This window comes from Amphiprion ocellaris, chromosome 7 (assembly GCF_022539595.1).
Source record: "Amphiprion ocellaris isolate individual 3 ecotype Okinawa chromosome 7, ASM2253959v1, whole genome shotgun sequence".
Taxonomy (NCBI): domain Eukaryota; kingdom Metazoa; phylum Chordata; class Actinopteri; family Pomacentridae; genus Amphiprion; species Amphiprion ocellaris.
In genome coordinates this window covers 5,970,147-5,985,945 of record NC_072772.1, presented here as the reverse complement: position 1 = coordinate 5,985,945, position 15,799 = coordinate 5,970,147, and the positions used below count along the sequence as shown (strand labels likewise).

Sequence of the window (15,799 nt, the reverse complement as noted above, 5' to 3'; positions counted from 1 at the left end):
TGATCAATATGTTGACAAGCAGAAAGAAAGAGAGGAGGGAGATGGAAAACAATTACACAAATTATTTTCAGGCGACTGTGCTGTCTGTTTTCTAGCTGAACCATCAGTATATCTCTGTCTCTGCCTGTGTTTCAGCCAATGAGAAACTAAACTAGTATAAAGTATGACTAAATGCCCTGCTAGTCTCCGAGGAGCTCTGAGTGCGGAGCTAGAGGGAGATCAGTGCAGTTAATTTACATAGCATTTGCATTATGTCAGGACATGAGCTACAAATAGGTATGAGTGTGTGGCTTAATTAGAAATGAGCCAGGCTTTTCAAAAACACCCTTTTGCATCATAATTGAGGCAGCTCAGTGCTGGATAAACGGCAGTGAGTGGGGGAAAAGATGCCTGTTTCTGAACACACTCAGAGATGATTGGTAATTATGGTACACCTACCTGGGCTCAGAGCAAGTCGTATTATTCTTATACATAACATTTGGTGCATGCTTTGAACAACAGCAGAAGAAACTGCCCTATAATATCTGGGTCAAAACAATTAAATACCGTTTATGCTTTGCATCCAGGAGGGTTGTGACTTGTGGGTTGCCGGTGTTTCAATACGTGGGCAGTTTTTGTCAGTGATGTGCAGGAAGTGTCTTGTGCACACATACTTGTTCTCATGACTTCTCTTCGTGGAGGACAACTGCTACCGCCAGGAGGTCCAAAGAGCAACTGGAAAGACCGGGCTGAAAGTGAAAAGCAATAAATGTAAATAACTGTAATGAAGACAGTTTATATACATACACCAGGTTTTCACAAAGAAATTATTGATAAAATACAGGACAAAGTTTCTCCAGTGGCTTTCAACCTTTACATCAAGTGAAAGAAAGAAACTATGAATGTCTGTAAAGAAATTGGCAATACATATTCTCCAAGAACCCCAAGATGTTTCAACCTGGAGGGCTGTGAAATTATTTTGGGGTGACAGATTCTTGGAATGGGAATAAAATAAACATTTTTTTATAATAAAAGAATATTTACCTGTCCCTTTTTCTTTTGTGACATCATTCAAAGTGAAGATCATCTCTATTTTAAAGGATAAGACGGGCAACTGTGTGGCTCGCTGGTATGTTTTTGTAGTTTTCAGATCACAATGCAGCCCAAAGAGGAATAAGCTGAAGTAAGTGATGCTTTAGTTACTTTGTTGGTATGAAAAAAACAACTCATTGTTGATTTTGGTCTTTTAATGTAAGCTCTCGACAATAAAAATCTCAATTGCCAGCCAGGGTCCATATACACATAAAATGATTGTGTTTTCCATTTCATCAATTATTGTTGTTGGTATGAGAAGAAAGTTAAATAATTAATGACAAATGAGAAAATCTGTCAGGACCAGATGATGCCTTTGACAGGAATTGTTATTGTTGGTGGTCAACAACTTTCCCAGATGTGGCCTCGACCAAAATCTGGCATGATCATCTGAAGTTTATCTGCACCCAAGGGGTCAATAACTCCTGTCACACCTACAAGTTCTCTCCATAGCCATCCATCTTTTTATACATTTAATCTTAAACGCTCATATATGTTCCATATGTGTTTGAATGTTTGCATCTGTACATTTGAATGCATGCACAGAGACTGCATTAAGGTACAGTATGGTGTTTTTGTTTGTCGGTATGTGTGTTTGCTTATTGCACTTGCTTAGTGATGTGCCAAAAACGGCTATGTGATGGGGAGTCTGGTTGTTCAGAGTACCTGAGGTTACCAAGGTTACCAAATTGAATCGTCCCCTCAGACATGGCTGATCTACATAATTTGGTGGTATCATTCACAGCGTCTCATGGCCCGGGTGATGAATGGCACCTGCAGAAGATAATATTTCTGCTTGGATGTAATAAATCTTATGTAAAGTGCTCCACTGCTTATATAGAAATGGCAGAGAGGTAATAGAAAAAACACACACTCCTCTTTTACTCTCCTTCAGTTTCTTCTTTCTTATTTTTCCCCACAGTCTTTTGGTTCAGTCTCTTCCAAAAAGGTAAACAGGAGGCTTTTTTTAAGAAGTACCTTTCCAGAAATGGAGTTATCTGTTACATTAGCAATAACATTGATGATTACACTGCTTAGGTCTGTGAAATCTCATCGAAGTTGCTGGTGTTTCTTTGTATACAGTAAATGCACTTGTTTTCCACAATGTGTAGATTCTGATAACTCTGATCTCCCCGGAGAGGTATTCTCTCTGCTCCTCTCTCTGCTGTTCCTGTACCTGTTGTATTGATCGCAGGCCCAACCATCCCCTCAAAGACAGCCTGCAGTGTTCTGCTATTACTAAACCAGCCCCTGGGTTGTGAACTTGTGACCTCCTGCTGCTCAGCACCACTCAGTGAGGGGGCATGACCCCCACAAGGGGCTGGGAGGCCAGGGACACTCTGGGAAGCTATTCATGGTATTCATAGCTCCCCGATCATCATGTGTTTGCATGTGTTTATCATGTATTAACACTCATTAAAAACACCATAAAAACTCCGAACAGCTTCATGATGGGGATCCAGACTAGAGTCGAGAGATTGGCACAACAATGAGAAAATTGATGTGGAGTGATTTGTATTGATAAAGACTTGCTAACAGTTTGTCAGTATAGAACCTGGAGTATATGCAAATTAAATGCAACCTGTGTATTACCTTGTAGTTTAATTGTATATGCGGTATGATAACACGGTTCTAAAAGTCAAAGTCAGAAAATGTCTATTTATTCCGAAGGTTACTAATCACAATTGTTTACTAATTAAGTTTTCGATCTCCTTCCTCCTATTAAGCCTGTTTTTAATAAGCTGAGAGTCAGGTGTACTTGACAGTAATGAATGACTGATTCTAGCTGATCGTTATTGCTGCCATCCTCTTGCCTGCGATGCAGAATGTGTGTGTGTGGGCACACGTGCGTGTCTGTGCGTGCCGTGGCTGCCTAATAAAAGGGATAATTGTTCCATCTTTGCTTGCAGACACATAAAGCAGTGTGTATTGACTGCTTGACAGGCTGTGATTCCAGTAAAGCTAATGGCTTTCTCAATTCTCCTGCTCCATCCATCAGGCCCCGAGAGCACCCCGTCATGTTTTCAATTAATGAAGAGAAAACCATAAAAAGTTAAAAGCCAGTGTGACAAAGTGGACGACAGCAAGTACACACACACAGACAAGGGTGCACACGCACAAAATTTGTAATCACCAATATGAAATATACACACATGCAGGGACAGACAACACAGAGGTGTGGCTTGAAAAAAACTTGAGACTTGAAAGCTTTTTTTGTTATCACGACACACCCAGAGACAGCAAAACATTCCTATCTTTTGTTTTGCTGTAGGTTTGAAGCTCTCCTGTGTCTCAACTTCACACTGTTGGCTTGTAATCATAATGTATATGTATTCTGGTGTTGGGCCTGCTTAGTTCGGGTGCAGCTTGCCAGTTTCATGTAGAAGATAAAGGGAAACTTCCGATCTGCCTGGGTGAGCGATAGTAAAGCCCTCCAATTCAGGCAGGAAATTATGGAGTAAGTGGCTTGGTGGCTGATAGTCAAATGAAGCCAGGGCGGCTGGATGCCTGCTCTAATTAACCGGCAGGCAGGTTTCAACGATATCAGGAATCCTACCGGCCAGCGTGATGACAAGACCAGGGCGCGCACAGGGGTACAAACAGACACATGCCCGGAAATATGCAGGATAATGCACACAAACACACAAGTATAGACACACACTAACAGACACGAGCCCAAACAAATGATGATCTCCTTCTCGGTATATACATTCAGCGCAGTACGATGCTTTCTTCCTGAATTAACAATGCTACATTCTTCATCATCGCTTTCCAAAAAGAGGATCACAAAAAGAACTGCAAATGAGCAGACAACATAAACTTTGCATTTAGTTCTCAAATACAGGCGGGAGAGGAAGCGGTTTTCCATAAACAATTCTGTCTGTTGCCTAATGACGGCTCATGTCTGAAAATCAGCAATCTAACAATCATATCATCAGACGCTTTACGGAATTAATTTTAAATGATTGACAGTCTTTTATGCGCATATCACTAATCTCTATAATTCTCCATTACTCTATTGGATGGAAATGGGGGAAAGAAAACGGAAAAATAAATAAATAAATAGTTTAAAATGTTTAGAATTCACTGCTTAATTATAAATAAAACCTGATGTGTGTTTAACCTACTGCAATATATAGCACTCAGTTCTGTTTTGACTGCAGTATGTACAGTTAAAACACTGGGAAAAAGACTGTAAAAACAGGAGAAGGTGTATATAGGGAAGAAATACAGAGTTCATGTTTCATCCTGTGTTTAATTTGCTGGTCTAAATCACCACTGATGTAATGTGAAAGTAAGCTAAAAAATAAATGTCAGTGACAAGAGTGCCTGCTGGGAAATGTTCAACATGACTGCCATATTCCTGAAGTTTACTGGCAGTGTTTACTCCACACAGGCATATACAACATTCATCTCTGCTGCTGGTTTGGCTGAAATTAATCAGGAGAAATATGTACAGAGGAGAATCATTCACTGAAAAGGAATATTTCTAGATTTGTTTTATAAGCATTTGACATTCTCCTACTATTAAAAGTCTGTATGTTTGAGCATTTCTGACTTGCTGCTATGGGAGTTCACACCTTCCCCTTTCGGCCCCTTTAGTTTGCGGACCAGTAATAAGTTCAAAAACCCAAAAAATTTAAAGCGGGGAAAAGGAGAAGTTAACTTGGTGAGAATGACTTGATAGAAATCACATGAGCGTCTTGTGCTGCGCCTGCACGCCTCTTCACTTTAACCAAACAGAGCTGAAGGTGAGAGAGCTACTGGAGGATAGATGAAGACGGCATAATCATGCGTAGGAGTGAGATACAACCAATGCTTGTCAATCATCATCAAGCGCCCTTCTTGATGCTTGCAGTTTGACTTTCCTCATAATTCAGGATAAGTTCCAACTCGACACACTTGAGTTTTTTTTCTTTTAGGATTTTGATGTAGTTATTTTTCCACTTTGCTTGTGCATGTTGAATGTGACACATACCTTATTTTGTCTCACAAACACACTTGCGTTTACACCGCAATGTTTTTCAGAGAGGAGAAAAGGAGGAATGGCAGCCAAAGATAAATGCATTTTTCATTATTATAGATTCTCTCCACTTCTCCGCTGGCAGTGAGAGCAACCTCTGCTTAAACATCTCTTCTCTGCCCCTCGGCGCTTCCCCACGTTTGGATGCCGGCCAAGCAAAAAGTAATTTAAACATTACAGGAAATTAAATCTCACATTTCCAATTTTTACCCTAAAGTTTAAGTACAATGAAAATGTCACCCATGAATTATGGAATCAAGCTGAATTTCTCTTCCAAACTTTAAACTGTAAATGTAAATGTCCTTGACAACAAGGTGGGTACTTGTAGGAGGCTCGGCTGCTCCCCTCCTCTGATGTGGTGCTACGGCCAATCAGAAGGAGGTATAAAAGAACAGAGGGTAATATCATTTTTCTGAGCTGTTTACCTCTGCTTGAAAAATGAAAGATCAGATGAGAGCAAGATGCAGTGATCACTACTGGTCACATTTTTTCATCCGATTTGTATTTGTCTTGCAATGTAGAGAAACTTGTACTGTGACTTATGGCTTAACATATTTTCAGGGCAAACTGTTGAATCTCTGACAAAGACATCATCTGTTCAACATAATTTATCACAGAATCTAATGTTATATTTTATATTAAGACATTATACCAGTCTCCAGTGCTCAGACTTATCCTAAGATCACCTGTTAAAACACGTCTTTGTGATATTTCATTCTCTAAGCACAGCATTACTGCAAAGATAATACATTCACTTGATATGTCTCACACCCAGACCAAATTATATTTACTGCTAAATCACATTTCTGATGGCGCCGCGTTATTAGAAAATTGCATGTTGTGCCTTTGATTTATGTCCCAGCATATCTAGAGGAAAAAAAAAAGCACCCTCCCTCCCACGCTTGCAGGTGAGATGAGTTCCTACAGATTGCTGTTAGTGTCATCCTCCGGGCTAAGTGTTGTATATTAAAGAGACAACGCAGTGGATTGTCACCCTGGTGCCCCATCACCTAGCAATGGGCCATCTTTAATTATGGTCCAACGGAGGTGAATGCACCAGAAAAGGCCTGACAGAGCGGCCAGTGTGTAGATTATTTTAATTTGTGCCACGCCTCTAGGTGAGCGATGCGGCCGGCCTTGACCCTCCTCTGACTGCATGGATTAATGCCTGGTAATGACTGCTGAGGCTATCATTGCAGCGGGCATCATTAATTATCCTTATTGATTGTTGCTCTCAGAGATAAAGCGTTCTGCTGACTGGAAAATACCCTCCATGCGCAAGGTCAAGGTAAAAAAAAAAAAAAAAAAAAAAAAGACAAAAAAAAGAACAACTTAGATAATCGCATAGTGGGCCACAGCACCTACAATAGAAAATAAATATGGGTGATGCCCAAAGCACCACACCCTCTCCATCCTGTCCTTCACTCCTGTCTCCTCCCCTCTTCCTCAATCTGTCTGTCTCACTGTGTCCTGCTGTCCCATCACTCTCCTCCCAACAGGGAATGTAAGAGAGTCCAACAGGAAACCTAAGCAGGTTACGTTAGGTGCACACTGTAAAAATAAACATGCAGTTTTGAGGGCTTGTGTGCAAAGACTAATGACATGTCAGAAAAAGCGGTGAGGAACGAGGGAGCAAAAGTGAAGGAAGATGCAGAGAGAGGAGAGGCAGCTGGATGACGGCCGGAACGAAGCGACATGGTAGTAGAGGAGTGAGAGAGGCTGGCAGGCAGCTGTAGTGCTCGGGCAGATTATGTTTCAGTGGCTGCCATAATGGAGGAGACAGCAGGAAGTCAGGGTTTTATATTTACACTACTCTACATCACCCTGCCCTCAAAAACACCGAAACTGGCACACACACCCTTGTTACCAATATTCAACTCTCCATCACAGCACAGGGTCTGAGTACAGAATAAGAAATCATCCAAAACATATGAATTCCACTGACATATTCCAACCCTATAAAGAGACAAGAGCATCAATATTGGGAACGTGAAGTCTCCGACTGCATTAAATGTTTGTTTTTACATCTAAACACTGGAAGCAGGAGGGAAAAGCTAGCTTCCTTTGGTTCTTGGAAGTTAGGACAAGACATGACAAGGTGTTGTTTTTGCATTTCATTGTTTTATGTAAAGATTAAACAAACAAGATTTTATGTTAATTGGCTGTAGAGGTACTGGCAGACAAACCGGTGGTTTAGGTTAACTGCTGGCAGTAGCTTCACTTTAACCATACAGGCATGACAATTTTTTCAGCCCTCTCATCCAATTCGGGGCAAAAAAGCAAGTAAACATACTATTTAAATTTTTTTTTTTTTTTTTAAAGTTTGGAAAAGACTGAGGTTATGACTAGTAAACTTTGTTTACAACTTTCATCTAAACACCCAGTTAAGTGGGAAATCATGGCTGGTTAATAAAAGAGTGAATGTTAATTGCAAGTCTGTGACAGGATGCAAACTTGTGTCTCGTACAGCAAAGTCAGACATGCTACAAGGCACACAACTTCCTGCAATGGCACTGAATGTTGGCATTAGATGTAAAATTGGCAGTGCAAAATCTGTACAATATGGTCATGAGGCTATTTGCCAGCATATTCATAGTACGTGAATACATATTTTGTGCCTTTTGATAGCATATGCTGGTGTTGCAAGACCACCACCTTCATGAAATGCTTAGTGTGTATCTGAGCATTTGTGTCTGTGTGTCTTCTATTGCAGACTCAAACAGGCAGATCCAGCAGATGGGAAGTGAGTGTGACAGAAATGTATTCTCCTTTCAAAAGCCAGTGGAGAGGCTGCCATAGCACCTCTCTTGTCCTCTCTCTTTTCTGCCTTCTCTAAGCCTGTGATTGGCATGTCTTCATATGTGGATCCTGTTCTTCCTGCGACTTGCTCCTTTGTACAACTAGCCAGTGTCAAACACCAAATCCATCCCAATGTGAGCGACAAGGAAAGACGAGAGCTGCACTAAAAGAGGTGGAATATGCAGATACTAAGGTTGACATAGTCCTACAAAGGAACATTCAGGATTTTGTGTTCTAAAAATTGATATTAAGGATGCATTTAAGAACACGCTGCTTTTTTTTTTGGTGGTCTTGATCCATAAATGCACTTTGTCTGGGTTTCATGAGGCGATAGAGATGCTAGACAGTGGAGGTAGGGCAAGATGAAGGCATAGTCTGTCTTTTTTTGTTAGTACCTGTTTGAAGTGTATCAGAAGGAGCTTTCCAAGGCCTGGAAATTCATTACTGGACAGGAGCTTTGAAAGAGGTCTGTTGGATGTGTATGGCTTTCTGTGTGTGTGTGTGTGTGTGTGTGTGTGTGTGTGTATGTATGTGTACGTGTGTATGTGTGTGTGTATGTGTGTGCATGCCTGCAGCCCATTGTATTCAGAGTGGAATTGCTAAGCAGTTGCCTGAGGCCATGAAGAGGCAGCTACGGCCAGGTATGGCTAGCCATTACTGCAGGGCATCAGACTCTATCAGACTCTCTGGAGAAAAGATCATACGGGCCATACACATCCATATAGGTAGTGTGTGTCTATTTGGGTGTGTGTGTGCATTTGAGCGACAAGTACAGACAGAAGAAAAATACTGTGTCACACTATGTCTGAATCATAAAGCTTTTATAGGATCCATACCTTTTGAACTTGGGATTGTGATCCTATTAAAATGACTTGCTTGATTCGGATCAGATAACTTTGCCATTTGTGTGTGTGTAGGTATGCAAGCACAGGAAATAGAAGCAGTAAGAAAACTGAGAAAGAGAAGTCCAACTGTGTTGCACAATTGTCTACAAATCAATACATGACCACAACACTGGCAGGGGATACCTATCGGAAGCCAAAGGCCAGGGGTATGGCTTTCACACGTATATACACATACGTTTACACTGGGACATGCAGCAAACATATTTTTTGTTCTTCTCTTTTCTTCATGTAATAATGTTGACCATCAGATTACATCTGGAAGTACCTTCAGCTTTCATCAGGACAGGAGATCCTTGGGGTAAAATGGACAGACTCTCCTCCAGGACAAAGGCCACTGGGATGGGTTTGACAGCTACTGGAGTCCCAGGATCCATCCATCATTCAGGCTGGCCTGAGAGAAAAAGTCACCATCTTTGGTATTGTTGGTATGTGCAAGTAGGTGACAAAGACTACTGCTCTGTTACACAGTATGCATATGATGCATGCTTGTGATGAAAACTGAAATGCAATACAATGTGTACAGTCTACACAAAACAAGACAATCACATTACAGCTAAGTTCCGCATGATATGAACTTCCTTTTCTGCTGTGCAGTATTTAAAGCAAATATTACCTATAAAATGTTTTGAATTCATACGTAGGTGGATGCGATATGTATGATAAACACACACATGCAAAACAATCTGAGGGGTGTAGGGGGGCTAGGGTGTCATAGCATGATGCCCATCTATCTTTCTGACATCTTCTAACCCAATCCCACTGGGGCTAACTGAATTCAATCCTCAACATTAGATAAGCACATACCCCCTCCCTCCTGCAGGCACGCACGCACACACGCACACACGCACACGCACACACACACACGCGTGTGTAAGTGTGCGTTTGTGTATGAACATATCACACACATAGCAGCAGGTTTAGATTGTTTCTACAGTCAAGTGTTAGTGTGCAGGTCACATAGCAAGAGGAGGGAATGAGGCAGAAATCAAGAGGAAGAAGCCAACAGGCTCAGCAGACAAAGAGAAACCCTGGCTGAGAGAGGGAGTGAGAGAAGCTTGACGTTGCCCGCCTGGTGGGAGTCCATCCTCTGTTTCTCCCCTCACCCTTTCTCTCTCTCACTGTCTACCCCACTGTCTTCTATCACCCCCTTCCCACAGCTCTCTGCTGATTGTTTGGGTGCTTCTTGGTGCCTATCAGGCCCATCGCTCTATGTTTCCATCAAACACAGCATTTATCTTATCATTGCCTTGACAACTGCCTATTAGTCCAAAAGAGTCTGTGGGCTCTGTGTTCCCATGGCGATGACATGATGACATTGCCATACAGCTCTGAACCACCTGCTGAGACAGCGGACCCTTTTCCTCTCCTCCTCTAACCCTGGTCTTCCCTCTGTCTTCTTCTTTGTCCATCCTTTCGCTTCCCTTTTGCTCCTTTGGCAGGAGCCCCCCTCCCTGGAGCTTCCACCTCTTTGAGGCTGTGTACATGAACATGTGCATGTGAAACCATGCACATTTATGCACAACAGATGGGAAATTCAGCAGTGTATCGCTCTGCCTTTGTGTCTATTTGCTTGTTTGTATGTGTCGTCTTACTGTGACCAAAGGAGGGTGGGGGGGAGAGAATGGCGTTCCAGGAAACATGTCCTCATAGCCTGTCAGGACATTTACATCTCTGTGCTTTTTTGTGCTATTTATCTGTCTTTCCAGTAGTATTAGACCTTATTAGTGAGGGTCTGTGAAACATCTGAATTTACACTAGTGGAAAAGATAATCTGAAATCATTAGGATGAGCTAAAATCAATGTGCAATGTAATTATGCTTTGAGTCTGATGGACAAAGTAGTATTACAACTGTATGATCATATCCAGCCTTTGATACGCATGATGCTTATTGTGTTTGCGTTTGTGTACTTACTGGGAAACTAAATTTCCACTATAACAACCATGGCAGTCTGAATCACAGACCAATAGAGTTCAAGTTTGTGAGGAGAGGATTAACTTGTGTTTTGAATGAAAAATACCACAAACAGAAATAATGGTCATCAGATGGTAACCTGGCAAGTATTTTCCTGTCTGACACAGAAAGGTAATGAGTAGCAGCACTATAAATGACAGTGGTGGTTATTATGTTGTGCTGACTAATTCCTGTTTCCTCACTCCCCTCCTCTTGTCCGGTTACTAAGCTAATACAGGAGTGCTATTACGAATGGTTCAGTTTATGGGGTTAACACGCAGACTGAGTAACCACAGCACACTCACACAATTCTTAAGAGAATACAGACATTTTAAAAATTATATCTTGTAATCCAGCTTTTACCTTGTGCCTCTTAAAAGTACAGGAGGGATAAAAAACATACAGACACAGCAAACACTATAATTTTACCTCTAATCAGCATGTTATCCTGTGGTTGGTGATTCAGTGCATTAGCTGTGATCTGTGCCATGTCTCAGACCTCTCTCTTGCTGGCTCTGGATGAGAGAGGAAGGGGTCTCCGGTGGCAGCTCACAGGGGCCCAGCTCTAATAATAGAGTGTAAATCTCAGTCATTACTTCTCTGACAGGACACTGTGTCATCATTGTCTGGTGCACAACTCTACTCAAGTGGAGAGGGTTCATGTTAACTACCGTTTTCTGCAGGCAACCCCAGAACCACTTGTAGTTTGGGAAATGACAGTGTGTGTGGGAGTCAAGACCACAGCACAGTTGCTACAAGTTGTTTGATTCAATAAGCAACGAATGTTATGATCTGATATTGAACTTCGATCCAGACATCTACACCGAGACAAGAAACTTTTGCAATTGTGAAACATTTTCTTGGACTTGAATGTCAAATCCAGTTATCCCAACATGAAACCTGAAAATTGTGCTGCTATACCAGTTTATAAAACTGCTTTCTACAGTTAAAACAGCACACCAGGGGACTGACATTCCACATCCTGTTAAGCAGGAAATCATCATTGGTCTCAATAACAGCAGGCCATAAAATCACATTTCAGCATCCATCGATTTTTATTTCATGGTAAATGGCAGGTAACAAACCGCGGGACCGCTGAGCAGTGCAGTGTAAATGCGCCTCTGATAAACAGTTAAAGAAGTTCATCCACTCTGCTGAACTGCGGCTTGGCGGCAGAAAAATCAACACTAATCTGATGAGAGCCAGCAAAACAAATTCTACTGTTGTGCTCTCAACACAGAAATACAGAGGAGAGGAGAGGAGAGGAGAGGAGAGGAGAGGAGAGGAGAGGAGAGGAGAGGAGAGGAGAGGAGGGAAACAACAAAGAAAGGAGACGAGCTAAGATTAAATGGGAAGGCAGCAAAAATTACATTAGATAGGAAAAGAGTGGGGATATAAAAGAAGACAAAAAGAAGAGGTTAGAATGATGTTGGGAGTCAGGACAGGATGAAGTATTTGCATAAGATGATATAGCAAAGAAAAAAGAAAATGGTTTGAAGAATAAAAATAAATTCATGGATTTCTCTCTACAATGGCTGAGCTATTTTTCTTTAACCTTGAATGGTTCCAGTATTTAAATGACTATACTAGTGGATTTTTATGTGCCAACTCAATAACTACATTTATATCAGGATGTTATGAAAATCTATTTGTAGACATGAAACATTTGAAATAAACATTCAACTTCTGGTGTTGTGCTATACTCATTTCTTTAAAAAACACTTGACTGTGCTAAACTACAAACTCTGGGTCATTTTTAATGTAAATAATAACCATGTTCACATCATCCATTTCACAACACTCGTGTTCAAGATTTAAGTTTGTTTCAAGTTTGTCTCTTGTCATTTACACACACAGTAAACCAACTTGAATTTGGGAACGAAATGGTGTTTTTCACAACCCAGGAACTAACACAAGAATACACACAATAAGAAAACATTCAACATGACACATGTAATGAAAATACACAAATATCCAACAGAAATGAACAGGCTAATACATACTACCTAGCTAGTGACCCCTATGTATGTATACATAGTAGAAATGGGAAGCACAGACATGATAAAGGTACAAGTTCAACTGCCACCTCCAACCACTATTTGTCTTTTAAATTTGAGTTCTCAAAAACTGTAGCTTCTAAAACCGCTACATTTTAAGCCTTTGAAAGTTGATATGTCAAACAAACAAGCTCAAACAAATTTATACCTACAACATAGCAAATTAATTCAAATGCATTTGAAATTGGATGCCTGTAAGGTTTGTAGACTACAGTATATGAAAATTGTGGATATTGGGTTAAAGCATGGAAAAATAAACTACCTGCTATGTTCCTTTAATCCTTCACTGTCTAACTTCCCTTCTTGCCTTTCTTTTCTCCTTTAGCTTCTTTTGTCTCTGTGCTCTTTTTGGAGAAAAATGCCAGATCAACAGAAACGTCACATCCAGGATAAGGCGCTTACTTTTGTATCTTCTAATTGAAGTGCCTTCCTGCCTTAGTGTCTGACAGCTCCCTTTGACAAGTGATGTGTTTTTTGAAAGTGAATCAACTTTCTTCAGCTCTGAGTGCTGTAGACAGCAGAGATCAGTGAGGGTCAAGCTGAATGCTGGTCTCTATACTGAGTTACTGCTGCCTCCTGCCATTACAAAACTTGTCATTCATCTCATCGTTAATCCTGCCCTCCTCTTTCAGTGGATACAATCTCCTCATGAGTCTTCCCCCCTAAAGTACTAAACAAGCCAACCAGACATGCAGTCCACAAGGCCAAGTTCTTTAACAGGGATACACTGAAAAATATTTCCAGTGTGTGTACAACAGTTAAACAAGTGATTATTCTGACATTATCATTTTAGCTATGCTACGGCTAGGACTTTAACGTGTTAATTTTGATTCATTAATTACAGAAAAAATAATGCGTTAAAAAAAATAATGCATTAAATCACACCTTTTCTCAGTTCCGTAATTTCTGGCACACCAGTAACACTGATGCACACACTCCAGTCTGGTAGGTGGCGGTAATGCACCTAAAGTCTGTTTGCCAGCTGTGAAGAAGATGTACAGGATGCACTGAGTGATGTCAGCGCAGAAGAAAGTTTGGTGAACAGTGAAGGAAGACGAGACTGCATTGCTTGGCTTGTTGGGTTTTCTTTTAAAAATCTTTCCGATGGCAGCTTGGATAAAAGCGTGGTTGTGTGCAAATTGAGCGCAAATTGTGGAACAAAGAGCTTATTTATCACAGGCATCACAGGGCCATTTGTTCTCGCATGGAAACGCATCACATCTGACTCTCGCCCACTTTGTGGGCTAGTAACTTACAGGCCACTACATGGTCACATGACAGCCCTTCAGACCTTCAGTCTGGAAGAAATGCCGGACCAACATGGCGGTTCAGCAAACTTTCTCTTTTATTAGGAAAACAGTTCAGCAAAAAGTATTTCTGAAAGCATCTGAGGCAAGAAAAAAGCTGTGCAGTTGCTGAATCTGTCCTTGTTTTAATTTGACGACGGCTAGTTTAGACGTTTAATGAAAGTATCGCTATGCATTGGACCTCCATTCGCAGCATCAAATTTGCATAAAGTAGAAGTCAAGTCTACTTTATGCAAATGAGTTGTCAGCAGCTTCAGGGCGACGCACCGCAACGTAGCTCGAAACACAGCGCAACGCAACCAGCATGCAAAGCGGTGCGTTTCACATAGACAATGAATGTGATGCGAGAAATTGACAGATCCTGTGGACACGTACATTAACTACGACAGCCTTGGTAAACGGTGTAGTCAGTCCACAATAGTCCACTTTTCAAGACACTGAAAGTACTTGAGTTTACATAAAGTCTTAAAATGTTGAATATAGTAGCTATAATTGCACTTTGAGTGTGCAGTAATCCGTGAAGGTAGTAGACAAATTAAAAATGCACAGATTAATATAAATAGAACATAAACATTTTTGTTGTTTAAGTTCATATATGTCTATTCATCGATTCAGTCATGACCCAAAATTTATCTGAATTGAAAAACTTTGTTTATGTTGTCAAATATTGCTATTGGACAAAAATGCGATTAATTGCGATGAATTAATTACAAAGTTTCTAATTAAATATATAATTTTTTTTAATCGTGTCTTACCACTATACACTTTTTTTTAAAAATTCACCTGAAACACCTTTTGGATTTAGGTATTCTAAGGTAATTAGCATTTGTTTAATGATTAACACTTCAGATCAAAGTGTGCATAATTATTAGGTAACTTTAATATCCCAGCTAAAATGGATCTAAACAGAGTTGTAATGGACACAGAAAAGGTAAAATTGGTACAATGCATTTCATATAGATGCACTACTTTAAAAACAGCTAAACAATTGAGGCATCACTACCAGACATCAACGATTTTGCTGCAAACACCCAACAGGGTCACGTGTTCAAAAAACACAGAATATTAACAGCATAAGACTTGAGAAAAAATTTATTGTTAAGCTACTGGGGACCCAATATCATCCAGGGTCACCATAGTACAGAACTGCAATCTAACTGCAGTGTCCAGAAACACATGGTGTGAAGTTCTCAGAATCAAGTGAAAAAGAGACTGAAACGCAATCATTACTGAATAAGATTCGCTACTGAAACATCAAGATTGGGCCAAGAAATATTCGGAGGATTTGTAAAAGGTTTTATGGACATATAAAATGGGTGTGACTGTTCATGGAGCAAATAGATGGCCTGTGGCTAGTTCACTAATGAAGACAGAGTAACAGTTTGATTCAGGTGCCTGCGAAGTGGAGGAGCGGTAAAGATATGGGCTGCTATTATAAAGTAAGCTAGTTGGACCTTTTTGAGGTGAAAATGAACTGAAAGAAAAAACAATTCCAAAACTTACGACCAGTTTCTAGGGGATATATTCTTCAAGAATTGGTACAGGAAGAATTAATTCATGATCTTAATGCAGGACAATGATTCATCACATGCATACAAGTGCTCCGCTGTCTGGCTACCCAGTAAAGGCTTAAAAAATGATCAAATAGTGACCTGGCCCCTTCCTCACCCTTCTTAAATCCTAA

At 40.6% G+C, this 15,799-nt stretch overlaps 1 long non-coding RNA gene across 1 annotated transcript; it reads right to left on the bottom strand.

Moving 5' to 3' along the window:
* Nucleotides 1–652: 652 nt before the first annotated feature.
* LOC111587844 (uncharacterized) lies at nucleotides 653–11,314 on the bottom strand. The gene is made up of 3 exons (XR_002748111.3): nucleotides 11,181–11,314; nucleotides 9,065–9,190; nucleotides 653–728 (listed from the first exon to the last, which is right to left on the bottom strand). It is a non-coding gene; the product is annotated as an uncharacterized LOC111587844 (long non-coding RNA).
* Nucleotides 11,315–15,799: the final 4,485 nt, after the last annotated feature.